This window comes from Equus asinus, unplaced genomic scaffold, assembly GCF_041296235.1.
Source record: "Equus asinus isolate D_3611 breed Donkey unplaced genomic scaffold, EquAss-T2T_v2 contig_89, whole genome shotgun sequence".
Lineage (NCBI taxonomy): Eukaryota > Metazoa > Chordata > Mammalia > Perissodactyla > Equidae > Equus > Equus asinus.
The window spans coordinates 381,069-404,980 of NW_027225543.1; the positions used below are offsets into that span (position 1 = coordinate 381,069).

General features: G+C 39.4%; 1 pseudogene; it reads left to right on the forward strand.

Moving 5' to 3' along the window:
• The first annotated feature begins 295 nt into the window (after positions 1 to 295).
• LOC139044491 (centromere-associated protein E-like) overlaps positions 296 to 23,912 on the forward strand; it is a 79,771-nt pseudogene continuing 56,154 nt past the window's right edge.

Below are 23,912 nucleotides of genomic sequence, written 5' to 3' on the forward strand. Positions count from 1 at the left end.
TTAGATTAAAACAGGAAAAAGTATGACTGCTTAAAGGTGGTAATTCTCTTTTGATTGTGGAAAAAATTTCTCTGCCGTGTTTTCCCACCGATTGCGAAGTCTTCAAGGATGGGCGACGGACGGCGTTCGTACCGGCTGCCCGCCCTCCAGAGGCTTCCAGCAGACGGCCGTCGTCTCCGCTGCCGCCAGGACAGCCGCCCTCCGCGCCCCGTGGCCGCCTCTGCTCCAGACGCTGGAAACGCGCCTCCCCCGCGGCGAGCGTCCGGGGACGCAGGGGACGACGCGTGACGCCACGGGGCCGCCGCCCAATCAGACGCGGCGTCGCGGAAATTTTGACCTTTAAGGCTGCGCCGGCGTCGAGCCGGCCGGCGCTCGGCGGGATGGAGGAGGAGGCGGCGGTGGCCGTGTGCGTGCGCCTGCGGCCGCTCAACATCAGGTAGGCCGTCGGCAGCTCGGCCGCTCGCCCTTGGTGCGCGGTCCCGGCCCGGGCGAGAGACGGGCCGGCCGGGGCTTCTCTCGACGCTGCGCAGCCGGCTCCCTGCGCGCTGGCCGCTGGCCCGGCCGCCCGGTGTCCCGGGGCGCGAGGCCCAGGCTGCTCGCTGCGCCCAGGCTTCGCTCCGGCGGCGGCTGGCTCAGCGTTCAGGACGCTGCGAGCCTGATATTCGCCCATTTGGAATTCTTTCCTTTTGGTACAGTGTAGACACTACCGTCGTTGCCCCGTGGATCTTACATTCTAGAGGAGGAGACACAGAGGTCATGAACCCTATAGAGAGAGCAGGAAGGGCAAGAAATGATGTCTGTTTGCTTCTCTAGTCTCTGCCCCTCCCTCAGAATACTAACACATTTTTGCATTTGAGAAATATGTGTTAAATGTTACTGTGTTAAATAAAGGGGAATATCAAGACGAGGACTTCCCTCTTGTCTAGGAGCTCATTATCTAATGCGTTAGAAGACAGCTCCGGAACAAAACCATCACGACACTGTGACAGGTGCTGTGACGGGCAGGTGGGGAGTGTGCCGGAGGGGTCATTAGCCCCACAGCGAGATGACGGCGTGGGAGACGGGCAGGGCTGGTGTCAGGAAAGTCCTGACACTTTTCAGGGAGAAAGAATAGTTACGTTACTTGATGGAAACGGAAGTCGGGGTATTCCAGGCACAGAGGGATTAAATCTCTTCTCTTGGGGGAACCTTCAGATAGTTGATTTGTCTTGAGTTAGGGTGTATATAGGAAGTCAGAGGAAGCAAAGGTTGAAGAGAGAAATAAACATGATCGAAGTCTCACGTGCCGTGTGTTGAGGATTTCGGATGGTTTTGAAAGATGTTAAGCAAGAAGGATAATCGGAGTTGCGTTTGAATGTATCTTTTCAGCATACAGTGCTGGGTGGGGGAAGGGCGTGAAGACCTTCCCAGGGACGCTCAGGTGAGAGGGCAGGAGGTCAGGGAAGCCCCATTGAAGAGTGGTGACCCCTTAAAGGTGGACTTTCCACATTTCTCCCAATTATAGTATAGGTCATTACCATCCTTTAAAATATTCTTCAGAAGACGAAATCTTTTAAATTATCTTTCATATAACAGACTTCAAAACTAGTTATAAAATGCACTGTTTTTATTCTTTTAGAGAAGAAGCTCTTGGAGAAGATACGCAAGTTTACTGGAAAACTGACAATAATGCTATTTATCAAGTTGATGGAAGTAAATCCTTCAATTTTGGTAAGCTTATAATAGCATCAAAAGTAAACATATTATCCTTTTCCTTTTAAGAGTACAAAAGGCTTATCCAGAATACTGGATTTGACATTAAAGATAAGACTAAGCCGTCTGTAAACTGCTTCAGTGGAAGATTTGAAAAATTGCTCATCCATCCTTTATGATAAGTAAGATAATGAATTGATGTTTAAAACACAGTTATAGTCATAATGCCTTATGACTGAAACTAACATTTTTCCTCTTATTCATTAGTGTATTTGTGGCCTAAGACTCCGTAAGCCCAAAATATGTTGCTTAATGTCAAGTCATCTTTAAGATCTTTCAGTTAGGTATATTCTTTCCACAATTATTTTCAAGAAAACTCTTTAAAGAATAAATAGTGAAGATATTCCTTCTTGGCTAGAATACAGCGGGTACCTACTGCCCCTTTTGTGGAGCTTGTCATATGGTGGGAAGAAAGACTTTAGACTACTAATTACACTTATGATGACATGGCTTTGTGGGAGTTTCTAGCAGGGGATCTAACTAGCTTAGGTACCCGGCACCTGTAGGATGAGCGAGAGCTAGCTAGGGCAAAAGGACTTGGAGGCCCTCAAGGTTGGCCAGGCTGATTTGTGTATTGATTTAGCACATTCTGTATAGTGCTGACCATGTGCCGGACACTGTTCTAAGCACCTCATATATATTAACTCATTTAATCCTCCTAACAAGCCCATGTGATAGGTACCTTCCCATTTTAATGAGGAACTGAAACGCAAATCACACAGCCAGCAAATGGAGGAGTCAGATCTGTGTTCCAGCCACACTGCCATGCTGCCACGTAGGCACCACAAAGCACAGTAAGGTCCCCTCAACAACCTTAGGAGTGAGAGTGATTAGGTTGTTGACTTAGTGTTATGCTAGAAAGCCAATATCTAAGCCTTTAGAGTAAAGATGTATAGAATAGAAAATGATTCCTGGTAAAGGACTATTTGATAGTATCAACATAAATTTTTAAAAGGTAGAACAGTATGTTCCAGAGATGATAAAACCAAGAACAAGGGATACACAGGCATTCTGACTCAAGTGCTGCAGGTTCTCAGTAGCTGTGTATGCTCACAAGGGGTTTGGACTCACCTACCTGTCTGAAGCAGCTGGTATTAAGATTTGAATCATCCTGCCATCTCTCCTTGCCCTGAACTCCTGACCCCTGGCAGCATTCAGATGGCACTTTGGTTTCCCATAGGGTTCTACCTGCAAGTGCAGATGTTGGTCATGGTGCAAGCCGTGTGAGCACTGAATTTCTCAAGACAGTTGATACATTTCCCTCCTGACTGACAAATCCATTTCTTGGGGGCTTTCTAATGTGAGCCCATCACTGAGAGAGTGGTCCATTTTTGATGCACCAACAAAGGAGAGACCACATCCTGGACTGGTGGATTCATCATGGCAAGTGCTACCTAACCCCAGCCCTCAGCAGCCAGCCAACCAGCTGTTCTCTGTAACACTTCAGCTTGGCTCGGTGCTTTTCTTCCAATTGTCTGTGTTTCTTGGTTTAGTTTGAGCCAGGCCTTCTTGCTAGATATGTTATAAACACTAAAATTTCTCAAAGAATAGTAATAGTTTGCATTTCCTAAGTATTAACCATATGTTCACAGTAATTCTCTAAGGAAGATAATATATATTCACTTTACAGGTTAGGGAAGTGAGGCACAGAGACATCATCCACGTTGCCCGAGGTCACATAGCTTGTAAGTGACAGAACCAGGATTTGCAGGCAGTCTGATTCCAGATCCCCAGGTTCAGCCACTATGCCTCACTGCCTCTTGAAAGCACATAAGATAGCTGACTTGTGTTTTTTTGTGTGAGAACCAGCACATTTTACTTTATAGAGAAGTGTATTTTCAGAGGACCAATAAGTTGAAGAAAATATTGTGAGTTAAATATTTTATCATACCATATCCTGACAATTTTATTTCTTTGGGCAGCTACTAATTCAAAGTGAAAACACAGTTGATTTGTTTAGTTTAACTTGTGTGGTTTTTTTTTTAGATCGTGTCTTTGACAGTGATGAATCTACTAAAAATGTGTATGAGGAAATCGCAGTACCAATCATAGATTCTGCCATACAAGGCTACAATGGTTTGTATCCACTGCAGAAACGTTTTATTTAGTCTTGGGTGTGTGTTCAACAGTATTGATAGTTTTACATACTCTCGATGCTTTTTCAATCTTTGTGTGTGTGTGTTTTTGTGTCCCCAGGTACTGTATTTGCCTATGGGCAGACTGCTTCAGGAAAAACATATACCATGATGGGTTCAAAAGATTATTTGGGAGTAATACCCAGGGCAATTCATGACATTTTCCAAAAAATTAAGAAGGTAAATAGCCAAATTTCCGGTACATACGGGTAAAAGCAGTCACCTCTTGTCATGGTGGAAGGAAGCAGGTTTACAGTTCTCTTTCGATTATCCACGGGGAAGGAAGAAAGGCATAGCGTACATTTGCTTTCCCCACAGCCTTGCTTTAGAGCTTAGAGTCCTTTCATTCTTTCCCTTGAATCCTGAAGCAGTGCTGCTCCTGTCACAAAGCAGGCATTGAGGAACAAGAAATCTTAACCCTGCCTTTGAGGAGCTGTCCGTGATCGTTCAGGAGCAGGAGAGGGTAGATGTGGTGAGAAGACCAGGATAGGCAACCTAATCAGTTAAGGCGGGTTTTCAATTTGTTTTTTCCTTACTGTTTTAATGATTTTTAATGTTCTTATTTGAACATCTGTTTGTAGGGTTTTATTTTAAGCTTAGAGAGTTGGACTGGGCACCCTCTTCTTCGAATTTTATGATGCCATACTTTTCATTATTTCTGAAACAATGCTTTTATATTTCTTTTTTTTTTTTTAAAGATTTTATTTTTTCCTTTTTCTCCCCAAAGCCCCCCGGTACATAGTTGTGTATTCTTCGTTGTGGGTTCTTCTAGTTGTGGCATGTGGGATGCTGCCTCAGCGTGGTCTGATGAGCAGTGCCATGTCCGCGCCCAGGATTCGAACTAACGAAACACTGGGCCGCCTGCAGCGGAGCACGCGAACTTAACCACTCAGCCACGGGGCCAGCCCCAATGCTTTTATATTTTTGTGTTTACTTTTGTCAATATAGAACCATAGGATTTTTTTTGTTTGTTTTACAAAGATAACTTCTCAAAGAATATTTTAATGTTTATTATGAGCACATCAACATTCAGTATTAGGTTTTCATAACTGGGTGATCTCTGATGTTTTTACATATGTTTTCCCCTAGTTTCCTGATAGGGAATTTCTCTTACGTGTGTCCTACATGGAGATATACAATGAAACCATTACAGACTTACTCTGTGACACTCAAAAAATGAAGCCTTTGATAATTCGGGAAGACTTCAATGTGAGTAACAGTGGCTCAAACAATACAGTTACTTATTGGGATTATAGTTCATGAACATTAACCTTTACTTTCCATTATTTTTTAAAATGTCTCCTGTTTCTGTGATTTGTTTTTTGTTTTCTTTCTTAAATGTTTATGAGATCATCTTTTAAGTGATGTGTATCATTTTGAAATGTTGACAGTTGTAATATTTTTGTGTAAGGGCCTCAAAAGAACAAGATGGAAGTATCAGGTTAGAATTTGGTGTGCTTTGGTATAGGATATAAATTGTAAATATCATAGATTTACTTCTTATTTTTATACAGAGTAATATTCTCCATTTTCTACTTTTAACTTCTACAAATTAATTCTGTAATAGTTTGCACCTTCTCTTGAGATGCACACTTTTAAGTGACTTCTATTTCTCTACTCTTCCCATCATTAACCTTGTTTCAGAGGAATGTATATGTGGCTGATCTCACAGAAGAAGTTGTTTATACACCAGAAATGGCTTTGAAGTGGATCACAAAGGGAGAAAGTAAGACTTTATGCTGTATTTCCTCAAAACACTTGTAGAATAGTAAAAACTATTCACTTGAATGTATTTAGGCTTCAAATCACACTTTTCACTTTTAAGCTACAGTAAAAGTTAATGTTTTTCTTTGGATTTTAATATATGCCGCTGAAATATGACTCATTTTTACAGAGAACAGACACTATGGAATCACAAAGATGAATCAAAGGAGCAGTCGTTCTCATACCATTTTTAGGATGGTGGGTAATTCTCTCTCTACTTGGTCTTTCCAATTAAGAAGACACTATATTTTCTACAAGTTGCCTTTTCTGTCTAGATTTTGGAAAGTAGAGAGAAAGGTGAACCCTCTAATTGTGAAGGATCTGTCAAGGTGTCCCATTTGGTGAGTATTGGTAAACCCTGCTAATGTACTCTATGGGCCAAAGCAAAATTTAATTCAGCTGCTGGATGTTTGGTTTCATAAGAACTGTTAACTAAATAGGGAAAAACATCTATAAATTGGTAGTTTATTCTTATCGGTAGCATGAGATAACTAGTTAAAATATAGGAAAAATTCGGGGGTCTTTCTTCCTGTTATGTTATGGCTGCCATCTCCTAAAATTTAGATGTAATGGTTGTAGGAGTTGAGGCCTTTCCTAACCAGTAACGAAAGAGGATTTGGGTTTTTTTTTCCAATCTACATTTAAAACTTAAAGTAATCTTGGAATTTGGTGATTTTTTTTTAACTTAGTCTCAGCCAGTAGAATTGAGACTTGTGAGATCAACAGAAACCTAGATGGGATGGTTAAAAAATAAATCACATATTCAAGTTCGTTCTTAAGTACAATAAAAAAATACGTTTTATATTATGAGCACAATGTTTTATGGTTTTTATTTTTTTTAATGAAAAAAAATTACATTTATTTAACCGATGGAAATGTTGCCACTGTTGACGATGTATTCAAAGTATGCATTCTGTAGATGGCACTCTCTTTGGTTTACAGCACAGGCCTTCCCATGCATCCTCCAAGTTGTGTTGGATCATATGCTGATTCACCCAGAGTTTCTTTTTGTTTTCAAATGGAGTGTTTCTTCCAATAAACTTTATTTTTCCCCCAAGGTAGTTTCTTTCTTTCTTTTTCTTTTTTCTTACTGTTCTGTTGGACATGCGTGTCAGTGAAAGCAAATTAAAATGAATTGAGGGGGTTTGCGGCATTCTACAGATCTGAAGAATTTATTGCAACAGGAGAAACCATTGTGGTCTTTCTTATCATTTAATTTTAACAGTCCGTAGATACTGGGACTTTTTGTTCCCCCTTAATTGCAATTTTTCTCCCAAATGGTGGGTTGAATTTATTTATTTATTTATTTATTTTTTATTGAGTTAATGATAGGTTACAATCTTGTGAAATTTCAGTTGTACATTACTGTTTGTCATTCGTGTTGTAGGTGCACCACTTCACCCTTTGTGCCCACCCCCCACCCCACCTTTCCCCTGGTGGCCACTAATCTGGTCTCTTTGTCTACATTTTTAAATTCCTCATGTGAGTGGAGTGAATCAGAGATTATCCTTCTCTAACTGGCTTATTTCACTTAACATAATTCCCTCAAGGTCCATCCATGTTGTTGCAAATGGGATGATTTTGTTCTGTTTTGCATCTGAGTAGTATTCCATTGTATATATATATACCACATCTTCTTTATCCATTCATCTGTTGATGGGCACTTAGGTTGCTTCCATATCTTGGCTATTGTAAATAATGCTGCAGTGAACATTGGGGTGCATAGGACTTTTGGAATTGCTGACTTCAAGCTCTTTGGATAGATATCCAGTAGTGGAATGGCTGGATCGTATGGTAGTTCTATTTTTAATTTTTTGAGGAATCTCCATACTGTTTTCCATAGTGGCTGCACTAGTTTGCATTCCCACCAGCAGTGTATGAGGGTTCCATTCTCTCCACAACCTCTCCAACATTTGTTAATATTAGATTTAGATATTTTTGTCATTCTAATGGGTGTAAGGTGATATCTTAGTGTAGTTTTGATTTGCATTTCCCTGATGATCAGTGATGATGAGCATCTTTTCATGTGCCTATTGGCCATCCGTATATCTTCTTTGGAGAAATGTCTGTTCATGTCTCCAGCCCATTTTTTGATCGGGTTGTTTGATTTTTTGTTGTTGAGTTGTGAGAGTTCTTTATATATTATGGATATTAAGCCTTTGTCAGGTATATGACTTGCAAATATTTTTTCCCAGTTAGTGGGTTGTTTTTTTGTTTCAATCCTGTTTTCATTTGCCTTGAAGAAGCTCTTTAGTCTAATGAAGTCCCATTTGTTTATTCTTTCTATTGTTTCCCTTCTCTGAGTAGACATGGTGTCCGAAAAGATCCTTTTAATACTGATGTCAAAGAGCGTACTGCCTACGTTTTCTTCCAGAAGCCTTCTGGTTTCAGGTGTCACCTTTAGGTCTTTGATCCATTTTGAGTTTATTTTGGTGAATGGTGAAAAAGAATGGTCAATTTTCATTCTTTTACATATGGCTTTCCAGTTTTCCCAGCACCATTTGTTGAAAAGACTTTCTTTTCTCCATTGTATGCACTCTGCTCCTTTGTCGAAGATAAGCTGTCCATAGGTGTATGGTTTTATTTCTGGGCTTTCAATTCTGTTCCATTGATCTGTGCACCTGTTTTTGTACCAGTACCATGCTGTTTTGATTACTGTAGCTTTGTGGTAAGTTTTGAAGTCAGGGATTGTAATGCCTCCCGTTTTGTTCTTTTTTCTCAGGATTGCTTGAGCAATTTGGGGTCTTTTGTTGCCCCATATAAATTTTAGGATTCTTTGTTCTAATTCTGTAAAGAATGTCATTGGGATTCTGATTGGGATGGTGTTGAATCTGTAGATTGCTTTAGGTAGAACGGACATTCTAACGATGTTTATTCTTCCAATCCATGTACATGGAATGTCTTTCCATCTCCTTATGTCGTCATCCAATTCTCTCAAAAAGGCCTTGTAATTTTCATTATATAGGTCCTTCACTTCCTTAGTTAAATTTACCCTAAGGTATTTTATTCTTTTTGTTGCTTTTGTGAATGGTATTGTGTTCTTGAGTTCTTTTTCTGTTAGTTCGTTGTTAGAATATGGAAATGCTACTGATTTATGCAAATTGGTTTTATACCCTGCAACTTTGCTGTAGTTGTTGATTACTTCTAAGAGTTTTCCAATGGATTCTTTGGGGTTTTCTATATATAAGATCATGTCATCTGCAAACAGCGAGAGTTTCACTTCTTCCCTCCCTATTTGGATTCCTTTTATTCCTTTGTCTTGCCTGATTGCTCTGGCCAGGACTTCCAGTACTGTGTTAAATAAGTGTGTACAGTACTGTGTTAAATAAGTGATGATACATGTCTTGTCCTGTTTTCATGGGGATGGTGCTCAGTTTTTGCCCATTGAGTATGATGTTGGCTGTGGGTTTGTCATATATGGCCTTTATTATGTTGAGATAGTTCCCTTCTATGCCCATTTTGTTCAGAGTTTTTATCATAAATGGCTGTTGGATCTTGTCAAATGCCTTCTCTGCATCTATTGAGATGATCATGTGGTTTTTATTCCTCAGTTTGTTGATGTGGTGTATCACGTTGATTGATTTGCGGATGTTGAACCATCCCTGTGTCCCTGGTATGAATCCCACCTGATCATGATGTATGATCCTTTTGATGAATTGCTGAATTCGGGTTGCCAAAATTTTGTTTAGAATTTTTGCATCTATGTTCATCAGTGATATTGGCCTGCAGTTCTCTTTTTTCGTGGTGTCCTTGTCAGGCTTTGGTATCAGCGTGATATTGGCCTCATAGAATGTGTTAGGAAGTGTTCCATCCTCCCTAATTTTTTGGAATAGCTTGAAAAGGATAGGTATTAAATCCTCTCTGAAAGTTTGGTAGAATTCCCCAGGAAAGCCATCTGGTCCTGGGGTTTTATTCTTTGGGATGTTTTTGATTGCTGTTTCAATCTCTTGCTTTGTGATTGGTCTGTTCAAATTGTCTGCTTCTTCTTGAGTGAGCTTTGGGAGATTGTAGGAGTCTAAGAATTTATCCATTTCCTCTAGGTTATCCATTCTGTTAGCATAGAGTTTTTCATAGTATTCTCTTATAATCCGTTGTATTTCTGCAGAGTCTGTTGTTATTTCTCCTCTTTCATTTCTGCTTTTGTTTATTTGAGCTTTCTCCCGTTTTTTATTTGTAAGTCTGGCTAGGGGTTTGTCAATTTTATTTATCTTCTCAAAGAACCAACTCTTTGTTTCGTTGATCCTTTCTACTGCCTTTTTTGTTTCAATAGTATTTATTTCTGCTCTGATTTTTATTATTTCTCTCCTTCTGCTGACTTTGGGCTTTGTTTGTTCTTCTTTCTCTAGTTCAGTTAGGTGTAGTTTAAGATTGCTTATTTGGGATTTTTCTTGTTTGTTAAGATGTGCCTGTATTGCAGTGAATTTTCCTCTTAACACAGCTTTTGCTGTATCCCATATGAGTTTGTATGGCATGTTATCATTTTCATTTGTTTCTAGGTATTTTTTCTTCTTTAATTTCTTCAACGATCCATTGCTTGTTCAGTAGTGTATTGTTTAGGCTCCACATCTTTGTGCCTTTCTCAGCTTTTTTCTTCTAATTAATTTCTAGCCTTATAGCATTATGATCGGAGAAGATGCTTGTTATTATTTCAATTTTTTTTAAATTTGTAGAGGCTTGCCTTGTTTGGCAACATATGGTCTATCCTTGAGAATATTCCATTTGCACTTGAGAAGAATGTGTATTCTGCTGTTTTAGGATGAAGTGATCTATATATGTCTATTAAGCCCAATTGTTTTTTCATTTAGCTCCACTATTTCCTTGTTGATTTTCTGTCTGGATGATCTGTCCATTGATGTGAGTGGGGTGTTGAGGTCCCCTACTATTATTGTGTTGTTTTTAACATCTTCCTTTAGGTCTGTTAATAGTTGCTTTATGAATCTTGGTGCTCCTGTGTTGGGTGCATAGATATTTATAAGTGTTATTTCTTCTTCATGAAGTGTCCCTTTGATCATTATATATTGTCCCTCTGTGTCTCTCTTTACCTGTCTTATTTTGAAATCTGCTTTGTCTGATATAGGAATTGCAACACCTGGTTTTTTTTTGCTTGCTATTAGCTTGAAGTATTGTCCTCCACCCTTTCACTCTGAACCTGTGTTTGTCCTTGAGGCTGAGGTGTGTTTCCTGGAGGCAACAAATTGTTGGATCTTGTTCTTTAATTCATTTTGCCACTCTGTGTCTTTTTATTGGAGAGTTCAGTCCATTTACATTGAGAGTGATTATTGATTCATGTGGACTTAATGCTGTCAATCTGTTGCTCGTTATCTGGTTTTCCTGTGTTTGTCTTCCTGTGTGCTTTAGCCTACCCATTTAATACTGCACTTTCTTATGCTGGGTTTCTTAGCTTTTTCCTTATTTATGTTTTGTGGCTTTGTTGTGTTTTTTAGTTTAGTGTCTACCCTGAAGTTTGTATTTTGAATCTCGTGTATAATATAGTCTATTCTCTGGTGGTCTCTTACTTACTTGGCCTAGACTAATTTAGTCCCTTTGCTCTTCCCCTCCTAAATTATTATTTTCATTTCTTTTTTTTTTAAGATTTTATTTTTTTCCTTTTTCTCCCCAAAGCCCCCCAGTACATAGTTGTATATTCTTCGTTGTGGGTCCTTCTAGTTGTGGCATGTGGGACGCTGCCTCAGCGTGATTTGATGAGCAGTGCCATGTCTGCGCCCAGAATTTGAACCAACAAAACACTGGGCCGCCTGCAGCAGAGCGCGCGAACTTAACCACTTGGCCATAGGGCCAGCCCCGTTATTTTCATTTCTTATTCCAACTCGTGTTATGAGTTTGTAGTTAGAGTGATAAGATCCACTTTGCTTTGGTAGTTTCCTTACCTTTGTCCTAATGCTATAGGTGAATATTTGCTATCCTATTCTGGTTCTATTTATCTGTCTCCCTACTCTGTGGATTGTGTCCCCTTTCTCCCTTTTTTCTTTTTTCAGGTATGAGAGCCTTCTTGAGGATTTCTTGTAGTGGAGGACTTTTGGTTACAAATTCCCTTAACTTTTGTTTGTCTGGAAAAGATTTAATTTCTCCCTCACATCTGAAGGATATTCTTGCTGGATAGAGTATTCTTGGCTAAAGATTTTTATCTTTTAAAGTTTTGAATATGTCACTCCATTCTCTCCTAGCTTGTAAAGTTTCTGCAGAGAAATCTGCTGAAAGTCTGATAGGAGTTCCTTTGTAGGTTATTTACTTCTGTCTTGCTGCCCTGAGTATTCTTTCTTTGTCTTTCATTTTTGCCATTTGTACTACTATATGCCTTGCAGTAGGTCTTTTCACATTGACAAATCTAGGAGATCTGAAAGCTTCCTCTACACACATTTCTCCCTCAATCCCTAGATTTGGGTAGTTCTCTTCTATAATTTCATTAAGAACACTTTCTGCTCCATTTTCCTTTTCCACGTTCTTGGGAATTCCTATTATCCATAAATTCTTTCTTCTCATTGAATCCGCTATCTCTCAGAGATTTTCCTCATTTTTTTTAACTCTTAGTTCTCTTTCTTCCTCTGTCTGGAGCCATTCGGCCTGTATATCTTCAATTATGCTAATTTGCTCCTCTCTGGTGTCTACACAGGCATTCAGGGAGTCCGTATTCTGTTTTATCTGGTCCATTGTGTTTTTCATCTCTAGTTATTCTGTTTGATTCTTCTTTATAATTTCAATCTCTTTTGTGAAGTAACTCCAGAACTCGTTGGCTTGTTTCTCTATCTTTCTCTCTATCTCATTGGGTTTTTTGATTATAGCTGCTCTGAACTCATTTTCACTTAGTTTACCTATTTCTAAGTTCTCAGGACTTAATTCTGTGTTTTTATTGTTTTCCTTCTGGTCTGGAGCTTTTATAAATTGCTGGATGGTAGAGGAGCGGTTTTTTCACATGGTGGTAGAATTGAGTTGCAGTTACAGCCTGTTGCCACTATATGGGGGTTGAGAGCCACGTGTTTTGAGCTCTCCGCCTTCGGACAAGATGGCAGCACCCAGCATTGTTTGCCAGGGGGAGGGGCTGTTTTTCTGGCTCGCCGATCTGGATTTGGATCAGTTCTGTTTTCTGGTCTCCTGAGGCCCTGGGTTTATGGGGTCCCCACACACGGAAGCTTTCCCCCATCAGCGGGTTTCCACTATACCGGCGGCAGGAGTCCTGGGCAATCCCCCGGTCACGTGGCCCCTCCCCGACTCCTTCCCTCACCTGCGGCAGTGATCCCAGACTCTAGGGGAGGGAGCGAAGTTCTCTCCTACCCTGTTCCAGCTCCTCTGAGGCCAGCAGCAGGGTCTCTGTCCTCCGTCTTTTTGATACTCTAGGTCTCTGATCTCCTGGCATTAGGTTTATTAGCTGAAATTCAGTTTTTTTTCAGTCCTTTGTTGTAGTTTGGAGGGGAGCGAGTCCCAGGTCACCTCACCCCGCCATTTTGCTCCACCCACCCCGTCCATGAGCACAATGTTTTAGACTGTAAATCGCTTGAAGGGAAGAGTAATGTCTAATTCATCTTTATAGCCCCAACACATCGTATGTAGTTTATATTCAATACCTGTTTGTTGAATGAGTGAACATAAGCATTATGCAAACACTCCTTACCACATAAGTAAACCTCCCATTTCCTTCTTGCTGCGCTGTATCAATTCTCTCTGTTTTTGTGCTTCCTTCCTATTCCTTACCATTATTACTTTATTCTCTGTCTTCAGGACCTAAATTCTTTAGCTTGATGTGGGATACGATTTAAGATTATTCTGTTTGGGAGCTGGCCCCGTGGCCAAGAGGTTGAGTTCTCATGCTGCTTTGGAGGCCTGGGGTTTCGCCACTTTGGATCCTGGGTGCGGACCCAGCACCGCTCATCAGGCCACGCTGAGGTGGTGTCCCACATAGCACAGCCAGAAGGACCTACTACAACTAGAATATACAACTGTGTGCTGGGGGGCTTTGGGGAAAAGAAGAAGTGGGGGGGAAGATTGGTAACAGATGTTAGCTCAGATGCCAATCTTTAAAAAATAAAGATTATTTTATTTGAAAACTTCAGGGAAAAAACGAGTAAATCTATAATATGTTTATTCACTTTGAGATTTTGAAAAATCACTCAAGTATCTAATTCTAGTTCACCCCAGTTATTTTACTACACAGTATAATGTCTATTATAATAGCCTATTCTTTCTTCAGTTTAACAATAAAAAACCCCACAAAACCTAACTTCTGTTTTGTTTTCCAAACCTGGCCTGTGATATTTCACTGCAATTTTTAACTTTTCTCTTAATAATGTAGCTTTAATACTCTTGACATATTCAGTGATCCATTTGGTGACTTTTCTTGTGTTCTTTGATGTTCTATTATCTGGCGACCTTAGATATCATCAAGTCCAGCCCTCCAGCCTCCCGCTCACTCTAAGTATCTTCTTGGAAAGAAGTCTTCCCCAGAGTCATTTTCTGGCTCTTTGGAGGGAGTCTCTGAGTGTCTCCTGGCCTTTCTGGGAGAATAATATCCAGGTTCTCTTAGCTCTGCTCCGTCTCTGTTCCCTTCTGTGGCTTCTTTTCCCTACCTTTCTAACAAAAACTCAGGCGTGTTCTGTGGCCTTTCTTACTTCCCCGTTGCCCTCTGACATTTGGTTCACATTTGTCTTTTGATGACAGCCATATATTTATTTTGTCTAGAGCTCTGAGTTCTAATTCATATCTTCCTAAAGATTGTTATAATGGTGTGTCTCACTGATATCTCAAATTTTAGTGTGTCTAAAACCAAGTTATTTCTTCCTACCATGGTGAATATTCCTTTTTTCCAGTATTATCAGTGTTATCCTGGTCACCTAGGCTGGAAACCCAAGTCAGTTTCACCTCATCTTTTTCTGCCTTCTCTTTTGTCCCGTCATCCCCGTTTTTTATTGATGCTACCCTTTAGCATTCCATGGGTGTCATACTCAAGTCCTCATCTCTTGAATTACTGTATCATTCCCCTGGACCTGGCCCCCATGACCTGGTTTTGCTTCTTCAGTCTGTTATGCAGATTTCTGATGTCACTAAGCTTGTGTCGTGTCACTTCCTTGGACAAGATCTGGCCACTCTTAACCAGTCTAACTTGACGTCCTTCTGCTCCATGTGCACTCCTCTCTTAAGGATAGGTTGGGCCACTTGGTATCTTTGAACACTAATGCTTATTCCCATCTTTATACCTAAGTTCATGCTGCCTTCACCACCACTTCACCCCTTTATTATGTATCTAGGCCATCTGTGGTAGATACTACACAGGAAAGGTGAGACTTCTTTGAATGTTTTAAAGAAAGAAGTATCTGAGACAGGACTCCAAAGCAGAAGTGTGTAATCACCTGCTCATCACTGGAGGTCTCCACAGAGACAAATAATTTAAATCTTTGACTTTCTTTTAATGCATTAAGAATATTTGCGGAGGCTTTACAGTGTTCTGAGCCCAGGACTGGGCTCTGAGATTACAAGAGTAAAGAAGACATCCCTCCATACTTACTGTCTCCATGGCAACCTCCCTAGTCCAGGCCGCCTTGTCTCCATTCACATTCCTGCCCCAGCCTCCTAACTGGGCTCCTGGCTACGGTCTTGCCCCTCTCCAATCTGTTTGCCCCCCAGGGGCCCAGGTGACCCTTGAGGAAGTTCAGTCAAGCATGTCACTCTTGTCAAAGCCGTCCAATGGCTTCCCATTGCATCCCAAAAACCCGCTTCTGTACCCTATCTTGTCCCATCTCTCCTTCACCAACTCTGCCACACTGCCCTTTCCATTTCTTGAACACACCAAGCTCATTTCTGCTTTGTGACTGGTGTGCTGGTTGTTCTTTAATCTGGAGTATGGTTCCCTTGGTCTTTGCAGGGCTGGCTCCCTCTTCTCCGTCCTTCCAGATCTTAGCTGAATTGGGGGACTTCCCCTGCCATCCTGCCCAAAGAGCCTGTCCTGTCCTTTCCTCTTCCCACTTCTAACACTCTGTTTAAATTGTCTGTATTAAGCTTAACATGCTATGTTTCTTATTTGTTTGTCTTTTTCTCTCCTCTCACTAACTTCCTCCTCCCCGAGTCCCACCCTGTGCAGAACATAAGCTGAGAGCAGGGTCCTCATTTGCCTGTTGCGCTGCCATATCCCTAGCACCTAACGTGCTGCCTGCAGCACGACAGGCAGTCAGTTCTTTCCAACAATATTTGTGAAATGGAAGAGAGGCCCATGGTTTTAAAGATGCTACAGTGTGGTCAGAGACGCAAATAACTAGCTCAACACAGTAAGTGCTATAATAACCAGTCATATCTATAAAGACCTCTGGGTACACCGTTGAAAGGTCAATTCATTCACGGTATAGGGAAGGAAGGATCAAGTTGACAAAGCTACACTGGGAAGGTGGCAGTTGCCTTTGGTCGTGAAGGAAGAGTAGGGGCAGACTAGAACATCAGAATCAGCGAAACACAGGGAATGGCAAAGGGTAGCTGTGCATGGTGTGGAGGGCATAGTCCGTAGTTCAGCCAGAGTTAAGAGTAACTGATGGACAGAAATGAGGCTAGAGCAACACAAGTGCCGGATTATAAAGAATCGTATTCACCATGGTAAGATTTCGAACTTTGTGTAGGAAAGTGAACCTATTCTGGCAGCATTATGGAGGAGGTATTATAAAGAAGGAACAAGATGTTGAGCTCAGTTTGACTCAGACAAGGGAAGGCTTAAATAGTGAGGTGAGAAACAAGGAAACAGATGGGGTGTTCAGATAAACCATGGGTTAAAAATGTTCTTCCAGTACTTTGGATTTTATTATTTCAAGTTACACTTCCTAAAGGTTTATTTTCATCTCCTGCAGAATTTGGTTGATCTTGCAGGCAGTGAAAGAGCTGCTCAAACAGGTGCTGAAGGTAATGAAAACTCATGAAATATTTTGGTCTGAAAGTCCTCCTGTTCTTTAACAGAGTAAAAGTGCCACCATGCATTTTAGAGACTAATAAAGTAATGATAATTTTGTGATAAAAGTCTTTAACAGAAAAAGCAGCTTCCTTATCTGGCTTATTATCTGCTTTGTGCTGCTGTAGCGTTAGTTAAAAAGATGAAACTCTGTCGTTGACAGGATTTATAGTTGGAAAGCTCCTGAGAGTCCCATGAACACCATAATCAGTAAGGAAATTCAGAAAAGTGGCAGGATACAAAATTAATCTATAGACATGAGCACCTCCTAACACAACAGCCGGTTGGAATATTTAATGTACGAAAAGACCCCCTTTGCAATAATGACTTAAAAGGAATAATACCTAGGAAGAAACTCAACAAAAATTGTATAAGACCAAAATAAGGAAAACATTAAAACAGACCTGAAAGAGGTAACCAAACACTGAGACAAATGAAAACGCATACTTAGATGGGAAGTTTCAGAACCATAAAGATGTCAGGCCTCTCTCTGTGTTAGTTTCCTGCAGCCTGACATAGAGACACTCAGCTGAGTGTGGCCTGTACCCACCACACCAGTGGATCCTCAGACCTGTGAACAAGAAATAAATGCCTGTTGCTTTAAGCTGGCTTGTTAAACAGCAGTATTCCAGCAATAGCTGAATAACGCACCTGTGCAATAACTGCTGTTCAGAAGGATTTGTTGCAGTATTTTTTGTGTACATGGCAGATTGAACACCTGCATGTCCCTCAGCAGGGTGCTAGGTAAATAAATTCTGATACATCCATACAATGGAATTCTATGCTGTAAAAAAGAGTGAAAAAGACCAATGTTTACCAATAAGATAGATGATATATTGCCAAGTGAAAAAAGCAAAGTGCAAAATAGTGTGTATAGTATGTTACTATTTATGTAAAGAAGAAAGGGGAAAAATTAATACGTATGAACTTGTATTTCTAAAAATCTCTAGAAGAATAAACTAATAATAGTTCTTGGTTAGAGCGATAGGAACTGGTTGAAAGGAGAATAAAGTGAGAGAAACCTTTTTCAGTAGACTTCCGTTTAAGACATGTGAGCATATTAACAGTTTAAAAATAAGGACTTTTGGTTGTGAACCTCTAGGAACTAACTTGGTTGCACGTCATTAGTTGCCTGTATTGGAGGTTTGGAAAAATAGATTTGAATTGAGGAGTTCGAGGAGCTCTTTTAGGACGTGGTGCAGACATGGGCTTTCCTGCATTCTTATTCTTTTCTTAGTCGTCTTTTTCGAGCTGTTTCTCTTGGGTGAGAGCCTTTCTGCTTCACGTGATGGGTGGGAGGAAGGGAAGGGCGCCTGTCAGCAGTGGGAGGAAAGGTGGGCGCAGATCTAATTTGAAGCACAGACTGTAGCATCTGACCCTGCAATTTCTAATTTCTCCCATAAATTACTGATAAATAAGTTCATCATCTAGTACAGGGGCCAATTTGTTTTCTTATTTATTTAATAAATGCAGGTGTGCGACTCAAGGAAGGCTGTAATATAAATCGTAGCTTATTTATTTTGGGACAAGTGATCAAGAAACTTAGTGATGGACAAGTTGGGTAAGTTTGTCCCATTGTACATTTACCTATTAATGCTTACGTTTTTCATTAGGTTGAAAATTATGATATTTCAGTGACACTCAAATAAATGTACTGATACCCCTGTATGTTCAAAAGCTTCTGTGATTCTATGAGCATGCGTTGCTTCTTATATGTATGACCGTGACCTACTAAATTTACTTTATATTTTAAATATTTTCTAGTTAGTAGTTTTGCTCTGCCTCAAGTAACCAGTAAAGAATGAATTTTTTAAACTGTAGCAAATTTAAGGTTCTGCGTTAAAAATAAACCACTTTTGTTATATAAAAAGTTTTACTCTTTTTCTCCCCAAACTCATCTCTCACTAAGTGGTTTCATAAATTATCGAGATAGCAAATTAACACGAATTCTCCAGAATTCCTTGGGAGGAAATGCAAAAACACGCATTATCTGCACAATTACTCCAGTGTCTTTGGATGAAACCCTGACTACTCTCCAGGTGAGTTTGATTTTTATCTCGAATCAATATGGGGGAAATCATCTTTCAGAAGGAAAAATTAGCTACTAAAATTAGGTGTAATTTTTTGTAATTGACATAACATACCTGTTAAAATAAAATTGGTGTGTCTACTAAATAGCATTCCTTAATCTTCCCAAACTTCAATCATTCATATCCTGCCTCCCCAATTTTTGCCACATCCAACAATATTTTATTGAAATTGACTTGATTTTTTCTTAAATAACTCACTTTTTAAATTTAACTTATTATAAAAGGAAACTTTCTATCAGTCCCATAAATGAAAAACTGGTTATCACTTGGAACAAACAGAAGGTGACCCAAAAAATGGGTGTGCGTGTTTATAACAAAATAATTCTTAAGTTCCTGCTAACAAATTGTTGCCTGCCTTTGCTCTGAGCCTAAGGCCTGTATTTTCTGTTTTCAAAAGAAAAGAAGAATGAGAACTGTCAGTAGAATAGCTGTCTCAATGAAGGGTTCAGTGTTATTTAATGGGCACCCTCACGTACCCAGTTAAAGTTACTTTTGACACTCATGCTCTAAGAAACATCACTTTAAGTAGCTATTGAGCGCTGGATCAAGGTTCTGTCAGAGAAACAAAGGTAGGAGATAGCGTTCCTGGCTTCACAGAATTTATAGTCTTATAGTGAAGATAAGACCTGTCTTCCAGCGTGATTTCCTTGGATTAAAAGTTAAGTGGCTAATAAGTAGGACAGAGTTCAAAGGAAGGAGAGGTGCTTTTGACTGGAAGTGAAGCTTCAGCGCAGAGGGAGCATTTGCCCTGGACTTTGAGGAGTAGATGGATTCCAGTGAGCCAGGGTGTGTAGGCTCTCTGTTGGCATCTGTCTTCAAGATATTTCTCTGACCCTCCTGAAGACTAGTGGCAAAGGTAAGTTATGGACATTGTTACAGGGACGTAGAATGCTGTGTGTTCAGAAGCTGTAAGCCACCTGGGAAGCTTTTACTGATGTTTCTTTACAAAAGAAAATTACAAGAAACCTAAATATTAATTAAACTAATCTTTTGGTGTCAACGTTTAACACTCTTGTATTTTTTCCCAGTTTGCCAGCACTGCTAAATATATGAAGAATACTCCTTATGTCAATGAGGTGTCTAGTGATGAAGCTCTCCTGAAAAGATATAGAAAAGAAATAATGGATCTTAAAAAACAATTAGAGGAGGTATGTATGAACTGTGTATTTCAGTAAAGAATAGAGATGGATTTAGAATTGAGATCTGCCTACATGCCCAGAGACTCTTAAATCCTCAATATCTGAGTTCTACAATCTAAATTTAAAACAAATAGTTTTTAACTAAGGAGAAATCAACCCGTAAAAACTTTACTATAAACTGCAAGATTTGGTTTCTTGAAATTATTTTAGATTTTGTTTTTCATTTCCAAAGGGCAAAATTTGAGATTTTCAAATGGGCCAAGTAGAGATACGTTTTTTTAAGAGATAAAAACTGTCACAAATACAGAGAATTAGGTTAAAAAGAGAGACCATGAATAGTGTTTAAAACTACTTTGTTTCATTTTACATTATCTTGAATTCCTCTTCTAGCCCTAAGATAGCAATCTAATAAGATAGCATAATTGCTTGTCATTACCATTTGTTTGTTTAAACCATCATGGTCCCCAGTCTGTAAAAAACTTACATTTTACTGATCTTTTTAAAAATGACCTAAAATGTCAAATGGCGGTCTTAGAAGGATCTCTCTTCCTTTGCTATAGGTATTCAAGTCTCTGCTTTATGATTTCTCTGCCTATTTATATATTTTTAGTCAATTAATAGAATTGCTTTAACAGCATTGATATAATCTTATACATGGCATATAGAATAGTGACAGGAGAAATGTATATTTTACCCTATTATAAGTTTGAGAAATTATTGATTATGGTAACTGCATATTGGTGTTCTGCAGGTAGGGCATATTTTATTTCAATAAAATTAAAATTCTCAGGCCAGCCCTGTGGCCTAGTGGTTAAGTTTGTTGCACTCCACTTTGGCAGCCCGGGTTCAGTTGCCATCCGCAGACCTACACCACTTGGCGGCCATGCTGTCCTGTTGTCCCATGTACAAAATGGAGGAAGATAGGCACAGATGTTAGCTCAGGGCAAATCCCTTTCAAGCAGAAAGAGAAAGATAGGTACAGATGTTAGCTCAAGGTGAATCTTCCTCAGCAAAAAAAAAAAGAAAATAAAAATTCTCAAAACTCACATACAAATTTATATTTTTTTAAACTATACTTTCAAGGTTTTAAAACCTACCTCATTTATTAACGTAACCCAATATTACATTCTTTAGGTTTCTTTAGAGACTCGGGCCCAGGCAATGGAAAAAGACCAATTGGCCCAACTTTTGGAAGAAAAAGATTTGCTTCAAAAAGTGCAGATTGAGAAAATTCAAAACTTAACACGAATGCTAGTGACCTCTTCTTCCCTCACATCACAACAGGAATTAAAAGTAAAATTTAAAAGACAACAGCTTCTTTTCTTCTTCTTTTTTATTATTTTTTTTTAATTGCAGTAACTTTGGTTTATAACAGTATATAAATTTCAGGTGTATATCGTTATATTTCAATTCCTATGTAGATTATATCATGCTGACCACCAAAAGACTAATTACCATCACCACACATGTGCCTAATGATGCCTTTCAACCTCTTCTCTCCCCCTTTCCCCTCTGGTAACCACCAATCCAATCTCTGTTGCTATGGGATTGTCTTTTGTTGTTTTTATCTTCTATTTGTGAGTGAGATCATACAATGTTTGACTTTCTCCCTCTGACTTTTTACTCTCAGCAGCAATACCCTCAAGGTCCATCCTTGTTGTCACAATTAGCCAGATTTCATCCTTTTTTATGGCTGAGTAGTATTCCCTTGTGTATATATACCACATCTTCTTCATCCATTCATCCCTTGACGGGCACCTAAGTTGCTTCCAAGTCTTGGCTATTGTGAATAAGCCTACAGTGAACATAGGAGTGCATGTATCTTTACGCATTCACGTTTTGACGTTCTTTGGATAAATACCCAAGAGTGGAATAGCTGGATCATATGGTAGGTCTAGTCTTAATTTTTTGAGCCATCTCCATACTGTTTTCCATAGTGACTGCACCAGTTTGCACTCCCACCAGCAGTGTATGAGGGTTCCCTTCTCTCTACATCCTCTCCAACACTTATTGTTTCCAGTCTTGTTAATTATAGCCATTCTGACAAGAGTGAGGTGATATCTCATTATAGCTTTGATTTGCATTTCTCTGATAGTGATGTTGAACATCTTTTCATGTGCCTGTTGGCCATCCGTATATCTTCTTTGGAGAAATCTCCATTCAGATCTTTTGCACATTTTTGAACTGGGTTTTTGGTTTTTTTGTTGTTGAGATGTATGAGTTCTTTGTATATTTTGGATATTCACCCCTTTTTTGATATATGGTTTACAAACATCTTCTCCCAATTGTTAGGCTGTCTTTTCCTTTTCTTGATGGCTTCCTTTGCTGTGCAGAAGCTTTTTAGTTTGATGTAGTCCCATTTGTTTATTTTTTATATTGTTTCTCTTGCCCAGTCAGGCATGGTATTTGAAAATATGCTGCTAAGACCGATGTCAAAGAGTGTACTGCCTATGTTTTCTACTAGAAGTTTCGTGGTTTCAGGTCTTAGATTCAAGTCTTAAATCCATTTTGAGTTGATTTTTGTGCATGGTGTAAGGTAATGGTCTACTTTCATTCTTGGGCATGTGGCTGTCCAGGTTTCCCAACACCATTTATTGAAGAGACTCTACTTTCTCCATTGTATGCTCTTGGCTCCCCTGTCAAAAATTAGCTGTCCATAGATGTGTGGGTTGATTTCTGGACTCCTGGACTCTGGATTCTGTTCCATTGATCTGTGTGTCTGTTTTTATGCCATACCATGCTGTTTTGGTTACTATAGCTTTGTAGTATATTTTGAAATCAGGGAGTGTGACGCCTCCAGCTTTGTTCTTTTTTCTCAGGGTTCCTTTGGCTATTCTGCGTCTTTTGTTGTTCCATATAAATTGTAGGATTCTTTGTTCTATTTCTGTGAAAAATGTTGTTGGAAATTTGATTGGGATTGCACTGAATCTGTAGATTACTTTAGGAAGTATGGACATTTTAACTATGTTTATTCTTCCAATCCAAGAGCATGGAATAGCCTTCCATTTCTTTACATCTTCTTCAATTTCTTTCAACAATGTTTTATAGTTTTCAGTGTACAAACCTTTCACCTCCTTGGTTAAGTTTATTCCTAGATATTTTATTCTTTTTTGTTGCAACTGTAAATGGGATTATATTCTTAATTTCTCTTTCTGCCACTTCCTTGTTAGTGTATAGAAACGCAACTGATTTTTGTATGTTGATTTTGCATCCTGAAACTTTGCCGTATTTGTTTATTAGTTCGAGAAGTTTTTGGTGGGTTCTTAAGGGTCTTCTATATATAAAATCATGTCATCTGCAGCTAGTGACAGTTTCACTTCTTCCTTTCCAATCTGACCGCTGTTTATTTCGTTTTCTTTCCTGATTGCTCTGGCTAGGACTTCCAATACTATGTTAAATAAGAGTGGTGACAGTGGGCATCCTTGTCTGGTTTCTGTTCTTAGAGGGATAGCTTTCAGTTTTTCTCCATTGAGAATGATATTAGCTGTGGGTTTGTCATATATCAGCTTTATTATGTTGAGGTACTTTCCTTCTATACCCAATTTATTTAGAGTTTTTATCATAAATGGATGCTATATCTTGTCAAACGCTGTCTCTGCATCTATTGAGATGATCATGGGATTTTTATTTTTCATTTTTGTTAATGTGGTGTATCACGTTAATAGATTTGCATATGTTGAACCATCCCTGCATCCCTGGAATAAATCCCACTTGATCATGGTGTATGAAATTTTTAATGTATTGTTGTAGTTGATTTGCTAGTATTTTGTTGAGGATTTTTGCATCGATGTTCATCAGTGATATGAGCCTGTAATTTTCTTCTTTTGTGTTGTCCTTGTCTGCTTTTGGTATCAGGATGATGTTGACTTCGTAAAATGAATTTGGAAGCTTCCTCTCTTCTTCAATTTTTTGGAAGAGTTTGAGAAGGATAGGATTAAGTCTTTGAATGTTTGGTATAATTCACCAGGGAAGCCGTCTGGTCCTGGACTTTTATCTTTTGGGAGGTTTTTGATAACTGTTTCAATCTCCTTACTGGTGATCGGTCTATTCACATTCTCTACTTCTTCTTGATTCAGTTTTGGAAGGTTGTATTAGT